This window comes from Haliaeetus albicilla, chromosome 10 (genome assembly GCF_947461875.1).
Source record: "Haliaeetus albicilla chromosome 10, bHalAlb1.1, whole genome shotgun sequence".
Taxonomy (NCBI): domain Eukaryota; kingdom Metazoa; phylum Chordata; class Aves; order Accipitriformes; family Accipitridae; genus Haliaeetus; species Haliaeetus albicilla.
In genome coordinates this window covers 7,262,381-7,274,856 of record NC_091492.1, presented here as the reverse complement: position 1 = coordinate 7,274,856, position 12,476 = coordinate 7,262,381, and positions in this window count along the sequence as shown.

The following is a 12,476-nucleotide window of genomic DNA, read 5'->3' as shown; positions in this document are numbered from 1 at the left end:
GTTACTGCCCAGACTGTTACACTCCAGTGTGGCAGCCTCTAAGGCTTTCTGGTCTTGCTCTGTTATTTACCACGTCGCTAGAAACCTGACTCACTTACTTCAGATAAAGTGTTCAGTACTCAAGAGTTCAGTTTAGCTCCTGTCTCTCTGTATGAAGCCGTGCATGTTTACCGGGTTGCAGAACAGCCCATCAGCACGGACCTGGGAGGTAAACGGGGCAGCTGCGCTATTGCTTCCTACCCCAGCCAGCCAGACCTATGCAAAGCTGAAAAAGGGAAGGTTCAAAAGATGCTGCTTTTTACTGTATAAAGGGGTGACTGACACTGACGCTGCTGTTGCTGAAGTCAATATCCTCCTTGGAGCTACTTTAACAGCTCCCCCACCTCTCACCAGGCTTGATATGGGGGTCACAGACTTTCTCTGCAGGGTTTCTAGAGCCCCTGCAATACTCAATAATCATCGTTGTTCTCTGGTAGCGCTTCAGGAAAATTAATTTTTTACCTCCTGAAAAATACTGGGTCATGTCCGCTTTCATCCCCCACAGAAAGTGACAGACAAACTCCTAGTGGACTTAACACAGGTAGATTAACCCTTCACATATGGGAACCGTTCTTCTCTTCTGCAGGCATTATGGGCAAGATGAAAAAAAAAAGGCCAGGAACAAATATTGAGAGTCTTCATAGTGATTGGCCTGTCTCTCAAAAATTCAAACACCTGCCATCATGTAAGATCAGCTTTCATTTAGAAAGGAACAGTCTTCACAGTTGTTGGTAAAAGCTTTAAAACTGACTCAACTGGAACATAATCTAAAAAGACAAAGGAAGACTCTAATCTTGCAGCTTCTGAACCCTCATGATGTTTAATGCTTGGTACAGACACCACTAGACTAAGTTGCAAACTGCGCAGCCAGGGATTAAATGAAGGGGCTAAGAGATGCCACTGGCACTTGTTAGTGTAGGAACAGCAGCTGCCAGCTATAAAAAAGGGACGGGAGTTGTGGTTTGGGTGGATGGGGTCTGTGACTGAGGGAGGGCTGCAGGGGTGGGGGCCTGCTTGTATTCCTTCTGAAATTAGAAAGGCTTTGATCTGTCTGGAAGAGCTTTGGGGTTTTTTTTCCTTGCATAGCGACCATGCTGAGATGCTACAATTAGCCCAAAAGAACTGAGAAAAATAGTAGGGAACTGTTCCACCGTGAGGGCTGAGGGAACAGGAGGTGAGCACTCCTCTGGGGGCAGGTTTGCTCTTAGAGCCACCGCTGCGAGGTGCTTGTGCCACCCGTGCCCACAGCTCCTGCGAGCTGCTGTGCTCACCAGGCCCAGGGGCTCTCTGCCTGTCCCAGGTCCAAGGCGCAGCTGCCAGCAATCAGCCTCCTGCTACCTGCAGCCCTGCTGGAAGCAGCTTTGCCTCTGCAACTGCCAGAACTGGAAATGTGCTGTGTTCTGCTAGACGTTAGCTGTGTCCCTGCCAGACATCATTTTCCTGATAAGCTGCAGGTTGCAGTACAAACCATTCTGTGCTCTTCTGCTGGGTAATCTTTGAAAATACATTTCCCACATGGAGAGATGTGTTTCACTACATAGTGCAGCAGTAAGCGATGCAGCATCTTAGCTGCCCCAGAACAAGAGAGTGAGATGGTAGGTATGCGAGATGCATTATTTATGATAAGGATTTCTGTACTGTCCCTGAAATGGCTGGCCAGGTGATAAGCTAAAAACCAAACAATATTTGTAAAGGCTGGTGGGTGAAGTTAGCTGAACTGTGACTGAGGTGTCTTCTGGTGATACAGGCATCACGTGGCCTGGAGGATGTGTCATATCAATGGTATTCTCAGGACGCTGCTAAGAGAAAACATTTCTTTTGTTACTAACACAGAAGAGAGATGATAAGTAAAGTGTTTTTCTTTTCTAAGTCAGTTTGCTTTGGCAGACTGTTGTTCTGTTTCTCTGCTACCATTTTTTCCTTCTAGTGTCTGCATTTTATATTAGGAATATTTTCCCACTGTTAAAAAAAAAATCGAACCAAGTCTCCTGTGACTTGCCAAGTATCTCATTGGTCGTATAAAAGCATCCGTTTGAGTTCCTGGACCATTTCTATCGTAGACGGGAAAAATGAAATTAAGTGACTTGTCCAATGCCATAATACTGCCATTTAGTTTAAGGACTTACAGTTCTCTGGCATTTAATTCTCCGCTTACTGAAGGAATCCTGATTAAACTTAGCTGCTGAGCTGGAAGTTTTGCCTCCATGGCTGAAAGCTGTGTCTCAAATCGTACTTGCTCCAGAGCAAAGGATATGCACAGAACCTTACGCTGCATGCCCTCAGCTGAGACCATGTCAGCAAAGCCCCATAGAAACACATGCAGTTGAGAGACAATAGTCTAAATTTTCCTTGCTTTCTCATCAAATAGGATGGCTCAGAGCCTGAACCAACACTGAATGTGGCCATTATAAGCATTTTCTACTATTTTCTTGATCCTCCTCTCCACACATCTCTGAGTAATTGCCTCTGGTAGGGCATCACAGGGAAAGGAGCAACCTGGATCCTCAAACCCAGCCTTTTCGAACAAGCAGTGCCTGGATTCAGATGAGACTGTAGAGACAGCCATTCTGGCTCATTCTCACCTCATGAGTGGAACTGGGATTGCTCCATCTGAGGATCAGATGGGAAATGGTGTTGCATACTGGGCTGTAAAAACAAATGCCATAATAAAGTCTGATTGCCAAGTGATGTTGGACCCGTACATCAGTGGTGTGTTTATGCAGTGTGTCACTAGAGAGAGGCAGTACTCGGAGACTCAGCGTAGGCATGCGACAGGAGATTTACAGAAGGAATTGTCTTTAAGGTCTCACTTGAATGACCAGTCTGCAACCGCTCACCTAAACATAGTAGATGCCATTGGCTATGCTGCGTGACACCTGCTCTAACCAGTTCTCACAGTTCACATGCTAAAGGTTAGTCTCATTTCAATATTGTCTTTCTTGCAGCACATTCCCTGGCATTGTAGGTTAATTTAATAAAGCATACATAATATGATTCATGTGAGATTTTTGATCTGCGTTGTGTTCAACATGTCAGCGATTTATAAAGTTATTACACAGTGTTCTGTTTGCTAATCATCAAGCAAAACAGGATAATAAGAGGATAATTATTGCAAGCTTCCTTCCTATTCCCATTAAGGTGGTAAACTCAACTCAAACTGGAATCTCACAGGAGTTTTACCACTGGCTTTGACAGGGACAGCATCAAGCTGATTGGTCCCCTAAAGGAACCTAATCATAGCTGCAGTATTAAAAATTCAGGGAGTAATATTTATTTCCCTGTTGTAACTTATTTGATGGGGAAAAAAGGACAGGATTCTTTTTTTTAATCCTTACTCAATTCTCCATATCAAAATACATTATATACATTGCCAAACCCAATTATCTTTCTTGAGGTTGCAGTATTGGTTTATACTGGTTTTATGGAGCCACTGGAGCAAGTAAATTAAGTACAAAATGGAAAATCCTTGCACAGAGAATACAGCTGCTCCTCTGCATTTGCAGCTTTGCTGCTTCTGACACTCCAGGGGACATGTGGCCCTCCGCTCTACCAGAGGCAGCACGCAAAGGCCAGCCAAGCTCCTGCATCAAGTGCCAGGTTGTATAAGAAGCTTGGATAAGCAAAGCGAGCACTTGTCTTCCAGGTCCTGCATTGAGAGATGAATTTGCTAGCCTTTAGAATAGCTGCTTTGTTTCCTGGTCACATTAGATCCCTTGCAAAGGGACTGCCTTGATAGAGACCATTCATTGCTTGAAACCTGGGGAGCATCTACATCAAGTAGCAGTGTGCGGCACCAAATTCCTCAAACTAATGGAGACCCAAGCTGTTAAGTCTATGTAGCAGCATGAGGCACCATGCAAACCTGCCAGCTGTCTGGAAGCAGTCAGTCTTGCCACTTCAGCAGGCTGGACTAGCTCAGATCTAGTGCTGCGCAAATATTACTGGCTTACTTGTACGTATCCAGCTTTGGCAACCTGGCACCACTTTTCTTCTGTGTAGGGAGGTGGTCCCAGACTGTTTTGCCATTAATTATCAGAGAAGGAGCAAAGGCTGTTGGCCTACTGCAGGCAAAACTCTGCTGCTTTTACCGAGAATTTAACTCACAGGAACTTCCCCTTTCCTGTTTCTGTGGGCTGAGAGCCTTCCAGTAACATGCAAGTCAGTTGAGCAAGGGAGAGCACAGGGCTTGATAAAGCCATAAAAAAGCAGCTCTCTCCACTGTTCGATTGCCGAGCACACGTGAGAGGGGAGGAACCACGGCACATGGCTGCAGCCTGAGCCTGCGCTTGCCAGCACTGCACTGCAGCTGTGTACAGCTGCCAGTTGCTGCAAGAGGAGCACAGGGCAAGGAGCAAGGTAAAGCATAAGATTTGGCAGGTACACGTTAGCTGCATGCCTACCTGTCAGCGCAGAACCTGGCCCTGCAGGGAGAGGTGTAAGAACTGCAAAGAAGGTTTGTCCTGTGGCTGGGGAGGCACCAACCATGAATATGGGCAGCGAATGTTAAATCCAGGCAAACCTAACCTTTTGTTCTCCCACTGCAATGAAGTGGTATCAAACACATGTGATTCTGAGATTCAAAGATCTTTAGAAGATTAAACAGCCAATTTAATCAGTCAGATGCCCACGTAACTTGTGGAATCATGTCACCTTGTTATATGAAGCAAATTCAATCCAGGCAGAGCCCATAGCATTATTTCAGGAAACAATATTGGCAAAGCCAGGACAACTGATCTCCAATCCCTTTTGAAACCCCTATTGTACAAACATGTTTGACCTGCTGCGTGTCTGTCTGCAACTGCTCTTCCTACAGTAATGAAGCATCTAGAAAATATATGATCAGAGTGAGCATGATCCTCTACTGGGTAACACTGGTGTAAGGCCATACAACAAAGTGGATTTACCCTGAGAATTAAGCTGACAGAGGAGAGCCTAGTCTTTTCTCTTTTACTTTGATGGATGAGCAACATAAAATCGGTGCGCTCCTAATCATTCCTAGGGCACTTAAGACATCTGCTGGAAATGAGAATAAACTGCAGTAAAAATGTACATGACAATGAATAATGAAATAATGAAAAATCCTGTGAAATTTATGTTTAGACAGTGTCTAAATTACTTGGCAAATGCCAGAATATTTTCCATTTGAAAGTATTATTTGAAAATATTTGAATAAATAGCCTGTTTATTCCTGCTGTTCTAGTTGCCACTGAAGAATCAAATTTCAGTTTCAAAAAAACTTCAAGCCTGAATGCAGTCTTTGAACTCTGTTCTTCCCTGATGTGTAAGGTCACACAACAGACATGCATGCACAAGATGTAGCGTCATGTGCTGGGACTAAAGTGCAGGCCAAGTTTCAGGCTGTGGATGGGTGTAAGCATCAGCTGCCTTTGCAGTTGCATACAGGGGATCACACAAATCTCTCTTTTCCTCTTTACTTAAAAATCTTGTTTACAAATGTCTTGCTTACAAATCACGTTGTGACTCCAAGTCCTCTTTAAAAAGCTTCCCAGAACATTGTATATTTTGTCAGGGTGTGTGGCCCTGCCACTTGCACATCCCCAGCTGCTTAATCCCACACTATAAAGCCACAGCTCAGGTTCTCTGGCTGCACCTGGCTTGTGGGGTCGTGGCGCAGGGACAGGATGCTGCACTGGGCTGGGAACACATGGGAGATGGGCAATGATCCGGGAGTGTGACATGAGGTTCGCACATAGCCCAAGCAGCACACAGAGAGGTACATGTCTTACAGCATCCCCCAACTCTACCAGAGGAATCTCATTTTTCACAAAGAAAAAAAGACGAGAAGTGGGGATTTGTATCCCCCTTCTCATAACCAACAGCCACTTTTAGCTAGTTATAATGTTACAACATGAATTCCTTCAGTTCTGAAGGATGCTATGTTGAGACCCATAATCCCTGCTTCTGAAATCTCCCTAAAATGCAGATGAGTCCACCCTTTCACGTATAACTGCAGTCACCTTCTTGCTGATTCCTTCAGCTTTTCATTTAAAAACTCTGGGGTTCTCCCAAACATGTAGCGTAGGAGTTGGAATGTCCTGCAATTTCTGAAGCGGACTAGTCCTACTCATTAAATATTGTAGACAGTGCAGTGAGTACATTTTATATAGACATTAACAAGCTGGCTTGATACTAGATAGCTTGAGTTCTATCAGCAAACAAGCTACAGAACATATCAGAAAAGATAGGTGAATGTATGTTTTGCTAGTCAGCATTGAAAGCCATGCTAGTCTGGCTACAATACCCACCCATGACATGTACTAAGATTTCAAATCCTTAAAGACAGCAGCTAGCAGGAAAGGCAGATGCTGTGCTACCTCGTCATGGTTCTTTCTGCCCAAGCTAGAATTCAACAGGGAAAAGCAACCAAGACTTCAAAAAAGCCCTCACAGAGTTCTGTGTTGTAATCGGGAGAATTTTAGGGACAGCATTTGAAGCAACATCTAATACAGTAACAGCATGTAACTCCTCTGCATATCACCAAAACACAGCCTGAAGGGTAGGAGAGCTGAAGATGGGATGGGAGGGGATGTTATCCTATTGACCTTTCACAAGAGGGCAGCAATCCCAGAAACAAATGTTACTTCTCGATAGACATACTGGGCTGTTAGTGAAAATTGCGCTGATACAGGTTATTTTTTCTTTTCCACTCTCAGCATCTCCCAGTATGTGGTGTGTGGTTTGCACTTTCGTCCCATCATGGGGGCAGAGACATGCATAGTCTATGGTGGTAGGGCTTGTTGCAGTATCTGCCTCTGCCCCAGCTGCCCCTTCCCCAGCCTCCAGCAAGGCAGGGCCACTTCCCACTGCCTGCAGAGACAAGCAGACATCTCCCAAGCATTAGGTACCATTTTTCCTTCCTGACCGGGCAGTAAGAACTTCCTTTACATTTTAAAGAACGGCGTTTTATTTGGACTACGTCACATGTTTTCCAACGCTGGGGACTGGTGCATGAGCTGATCGTGCCTGTGGATGGGGGTAGGGCTGCTTCTAAGCCATGGTAAAGCAGGGTCAGCTGTTTGCAGATCCCGTGACAGCCTTGAACTGCAGAGCCGTGGCTTGGCTTCTTGCCCCAAGCCAGGCTGGCAGCCCCCAAGTGAAGCATCTCCCTGTCAGTGGGCAGCCACACCAGCTGGGTGGGAGCAGCAGCTCCGAGAGCACCTCTGCAGAAGGGCCACGGCGCAGGAGTTAGGGACCTCAGAGGTCGTATGGCCATACACGAGGTGGGAACTTGAGTTTCTGGGTTGGCGAAGCGGAAGGCCTCAGCCCCTGAGCAGAACCTTCGAGTCCTGGGTGAAGCGCAGCCAGCAAAGGGAGACATGACCACGCTCCTGAGAAGGTCCAATTTTCCATCTGGTATAGGAAAATCCTACAAATATCTACACAAGCCAAAACGTAATCCTCACTCTGGCCGACCCTACTGGCAGTATGCAAAGCTGCACTGTTTGTAACCTGCTATGAACCTGTGAATGTGCAATTCAGACTGTCTGGAGAGCTTCACAGTGCCTAAATCAAGGCTTTGTCCAAATCATTTTGTCTGGCACATATAAGGATGAGCAGAACCTATTAAGATCATGTTAATGTGAAGCTGGAAAACCTCATATTAGGGAGACTGTGATGATAAAAAATAAAATATTTAAAGAGAGAAATTAAATGCTCAGGATGTTTTCAGACTGTTTCCAGGAAGAAAAAAAAGGCAGTAAACATTACAGGAGAAAAATTAGCACAACAGGTAATTTGTGTTTACAAAAGAAAGAGAGAGACGTTCTCACACACATCCCGAGGGCTAAACAAGCTGAGCTGCTGCCAGTAATTCCCAACATGGAAACTTTGCCAAGTCTGCAGGAGTAGCATTTTAAAAGACCCCATTCAACTCTTCTATTTGCACCTGGACTGCAAAGAAACTGCTTTAAATTTTCTCCTAAAGTCCCTTATCTTTAGAGATGACACAGTCAGCTGATCTGTAAAGTCTCTGTTTTGAGGGGGATTATGGTTTGCTCTCTTTGCACATTTCACATAGCCATCAAAACATTCATCTCTAAATAAATAGCTATTTCTTTGGAGTCCTTCCTGCCTAAAGAAATAGGCAATGACAGTCAGTAAAACACTCAGTAGCTACTTATTTTTACAGCTAAAGGCCTGAAGTAAAAAGGATTTGGCAACTGTGCCATTCCTTTGAGATATCTGAACACTGTAAGCAGGCAACTTTATTAGTGCAGAGCAGCATTGGATAGGTAACCAAAAAAAGAGTGCAATGGCTTTGCTAACATTGCTTCATGTAGATTTGGTGAATCTCTTCTAAATTCTGAATTTCTTCTGACTTTGATAAGCAGTATTTTCTCAGCTTTACAACCTATAATCTATATTCCCTGCCATTACAAGAGAATGAAAGGAGTACAGGTGAGATAGTTTGGCCACATAGGAAAGATAACGATATTTGCCTTAAATACGTGTGATAGATGCAAGACAAGCCTTTCTGCTGCCTCTTGCAAATTGTTTACTCTCCTCTCTGCTTGCTAAGACCCAGCTGTGAGATGCTTTGTGACAAAGACCCCAAATCAGAGATACAAAAAGCACTTATTCCAGAACCTCAAAATACTGCCCTGATTCATCTTTTCAGTACACAAACATTATTTATATCTCCAGTTTCTTCATTTTTTTGAAGCTTGTATTTACAGCATGGGAACTGAAAAGCACCAGACCTGTAGGTAGTAATAGCTAGCTTTGGAACTGAAAAATACCACCTTGAGAAGCCTATTTATTGATCAATCCCATTATCAGTGCCATAGTGCAAAGGTGAGGCACACATTTGGGGTAGCAGCATCACTTAATCTAAAGATGACATGAATGCCCTCATTTCAACACTCAGTGACATTTAGTGCAGGTCACTGGTGGGCAGTCTGGTTTTGCAATAAACCAGGAACCTCCTTTGATTCTAATGGACAGAGCAGATAGATTGCTTGTAGCTGGAAAATTTCCTTTCAAAAGAGAAAATTAGCATGACAGGAAAAAACCTGAACTGATTGCAAACCTCCTAAATATTATTAATAAGTTTCACAAAACCTCACATACCCTAAGGTTAGCCCTGCCCTTTTCTAAACATACAGTTTGTACAGATTTCCCCAAAATAACTTTGGTATTGGGATGTCAGCCATAATCCTGCCTCATACCTGGTTGGACTGCAATCAAATCCTTAAGAAAGACTGCAAGACTTTTCAAGGCCAAAGAAACCAAGCATACAGTAATTTTCCACGCACGACATCATCTGTGACTAGCAGAACTTGCAAAATTTGTTACATTTACTTGAAACAAATGAAAATCAACCAGTGGATCCCATTTACCAATTGAGACAGTCATAAAGACTGATGCATCCTTTGTGTTATCTACTTTTGTTGGCTATACTGGCTCTTCAGATTGCCCCACTTGAAATTCCTTAGCCTGGCAACAGCTCTGCTCAGTTTTCATTTTCCCTTTATACTCTAGTAGAAGGGGCAAATAATTACCCACATACAAGCTTTTTTTTTTTTTTTTCAAATCTTATGCTGAACTGAATTTTCCACAACTGAAATGCTGGGGGAAAAAGAAAAAAAAACCTTTTCTGTGATTTCAGTAGGAAATACAGCCCATCAGTTTCCCATTTGGACAAAGATGCCACAACACAATTAGCTCTGAAGCATGGAGGGCACTGTAGGTCTCAGCAAAACATAGCCAGTCTACTAGGAACATGTGAGCCGTTTGCTTTTCAACAGACTGAAGCACTAATTTTCTTTAAAGATGTTTTCTTACAAATAGTGTTTTTAGCTCTACTACCTCAGGGGGTAAATAAAGGACATGATCCCCCTTACGTAGGATCTTAACCCTATGTAACCCTTCTGCAGCCAGACCTACTTCAGGATCACAGCCCAGCATCCAGTCCTCATCTCACACCAACTTCTCATAGTCTGTGCCCAATTGCATGTTCTTTCCACAAACCCAGTGATGGCTGAGAATGGAGAGGAAAAAACAGCTGTATGAAGAGTTTTTCTGAGCTAGTTTACAGGAGCATATAAAGGTAGGACTGTCTCTGAGGGGAATAGACTTTTTACCTTGAAGAGCCTCTGTGGAGAAGCTGAAATAAACCTTTTGCCAAAGGATGCTTATGCTCTGAATGCTTCAGTTGTCTGAAAGCAAACGGAATGAGGTGGAGAGACAGGAGCCAAAAACCCAGGTGCCTGCACATAACAGCAGCTATGGCTTTTGCAAGATGTTTCTTATCAAACAAAGCACTTCAAGAGTGCTTTGAAGTGAACTAAGCACTTCAAGAGAAACCACGATTTTGTCTGTACACAGAAGTTCTACTACTCTGGTGTAAATAAAAAAAGCACAATCCCATCCTAGTCTGGGTGCAGCTATAAATGTATTTGTATAATACATTCTGATATGGAAAGAGGAATAATTTACCCCAGGAAAAATTACTTCTATACATATTTAACTGTGTTCACTCTCTGGGCTGTATTACGTTACTATAACTATGCTAGTAAAAGAAAATTTACAACTCTAAATGACATTGTAATGCTGGTTTCAAGACGATACACAGACCAGGTACTCACTTCAGTGGGACTCTAGGCCTCCTATGTGGTTCCATTTCCTGCTTCCTTACAGTAGCACTGGGAGTTTACGTCTTCTCAGCAGTATTTTGACTCTTCTCTGACTCTCCTGCCCACACACTGTATACAAGAAGTTAAACTTGCTTCCTCAGTTGCTATAGACTAGTCATAAGTGTGAAACCTATTTCTCAGGTACTCTAGACAAACAAGCCCCTATACCCTTTTGGTCAGCTGTAAGGACAGCTTTGTGATTCAGGTTTTAGGAGTGAAGTCCAGCTGAGCTACTCACAGACTGGTAAAATGGTCAGAGAGACTACTGAATGAGGTGGATGAAGCTTTCAAAATAGAGTTTCAGTCTGTTCTTAAAAGGACATAACATGGCATACTCCAAAAAGCACAAGTTTTTACTCAGGCTCTTGGCCAAGAACTCGCAGAATACCAAATCTGTGTTTTCTTTATACCTCCATTTCTAGTGATTTGTGTGCTTGCCTCAGTAGAGTACAAATCTTTTTCTGTCAGACTCATTTCACAGGAAGAAAAGAAAGCCTGTGTTAGAAAACTCAAGTTCCTAGGAGCAGGAACAAATACATTCTGGTACCGAGCCCTTAAACACACAAAAATTCTTTCTGACCCCAGCTACTGGTCCTGCTTCTCTCAAAGCCTGTGGGACAGCTAAGCTCCACATGAAAAAGCTCCAGGGGTTTACAGCTCCCTTACCAAGGTAGCCCAAAATTAGCACTAGTTTAATATGTCAGGCTACAAGCTGCAGTGGTTCAGGATCAGCTCCATGTGCAATTCCACAACCTCTGAGAAGGCACCAAGTGAAAAACTAACTGGAGGCAGTTATTGATTCAGCTGTCTGCCCTTAATTAACTTATATTGATGCCCCAATATCACTAGGATAAAATATGGATCAACCCTGAACTTAGGGTTAGTTCTAAATGACAGATTAAATTTTGAACTAGACCCTTGCAAAGCTCCTTGTTTTCCTCTCTGACAGCTCACATTTCAGTTTCTGGTGTGCCAGTTGGAATGACAGTCCTTTCCACATTTAACTGTGTACTGAAATGTGCAGCTGTGCGAGTGATTTGTTAGACAGTTCTGGGTGGGTGGGACCCTGTAATAACCATCTCTGGTGTGCTATGCTCTGTAGTAGCATTGAGGACTTAACATTGTTGATCCAGAGGTTTCCCTACACAACGTAACATACTCCAATATTTTGAAGCAGGACCACTGAAACTAAGTTTTATTATATCAGGATGCATTTATGAAAAATTTATTAAGTAATGATTAATAGATGCTTACCAGTTATAGATTATTAGAATACAGTTAGTTTTTTAAAGGTATCCAAAACAGATGGTGTACGTGTGTTTTACATTATAAGTACTGAAGTGCTTTTAGACTGTATGTGGGGGTTGGAAAAAGCCAGTATGCAGTCATGTAGTGTGACAGCATGTCCCTAAATTTCAGCTTTCATTTAATAAAGTAATAAGTCTCTTGCTGTTACAGTTCTGAAAAAATCTGGCACTGTGAGCAGAATGTAACCAAGGCAGAGATGGCAAAGAGATGTCTGGAACAACAGCTCTGAATGGCATGAACTGCGCCTGTCAGCACCCCATCACCCAATGATAACTTTGGTGTCAACATTTTAAACAAACCCTCTCTTACTCAGGGTGGGGGGAAGGAAAAAGAAAAAAGAGAAAAAAAAAAAAAGAGTGTGATGGATGGGCACATTATTGTGACAATTTCAGTTGTCCACCAAAATCAGTGAGAGGTTCTAGCACTTACAGCAATCCCAGTTAAAAGGCAGCCCCACAAAACTGAACAGAGCCC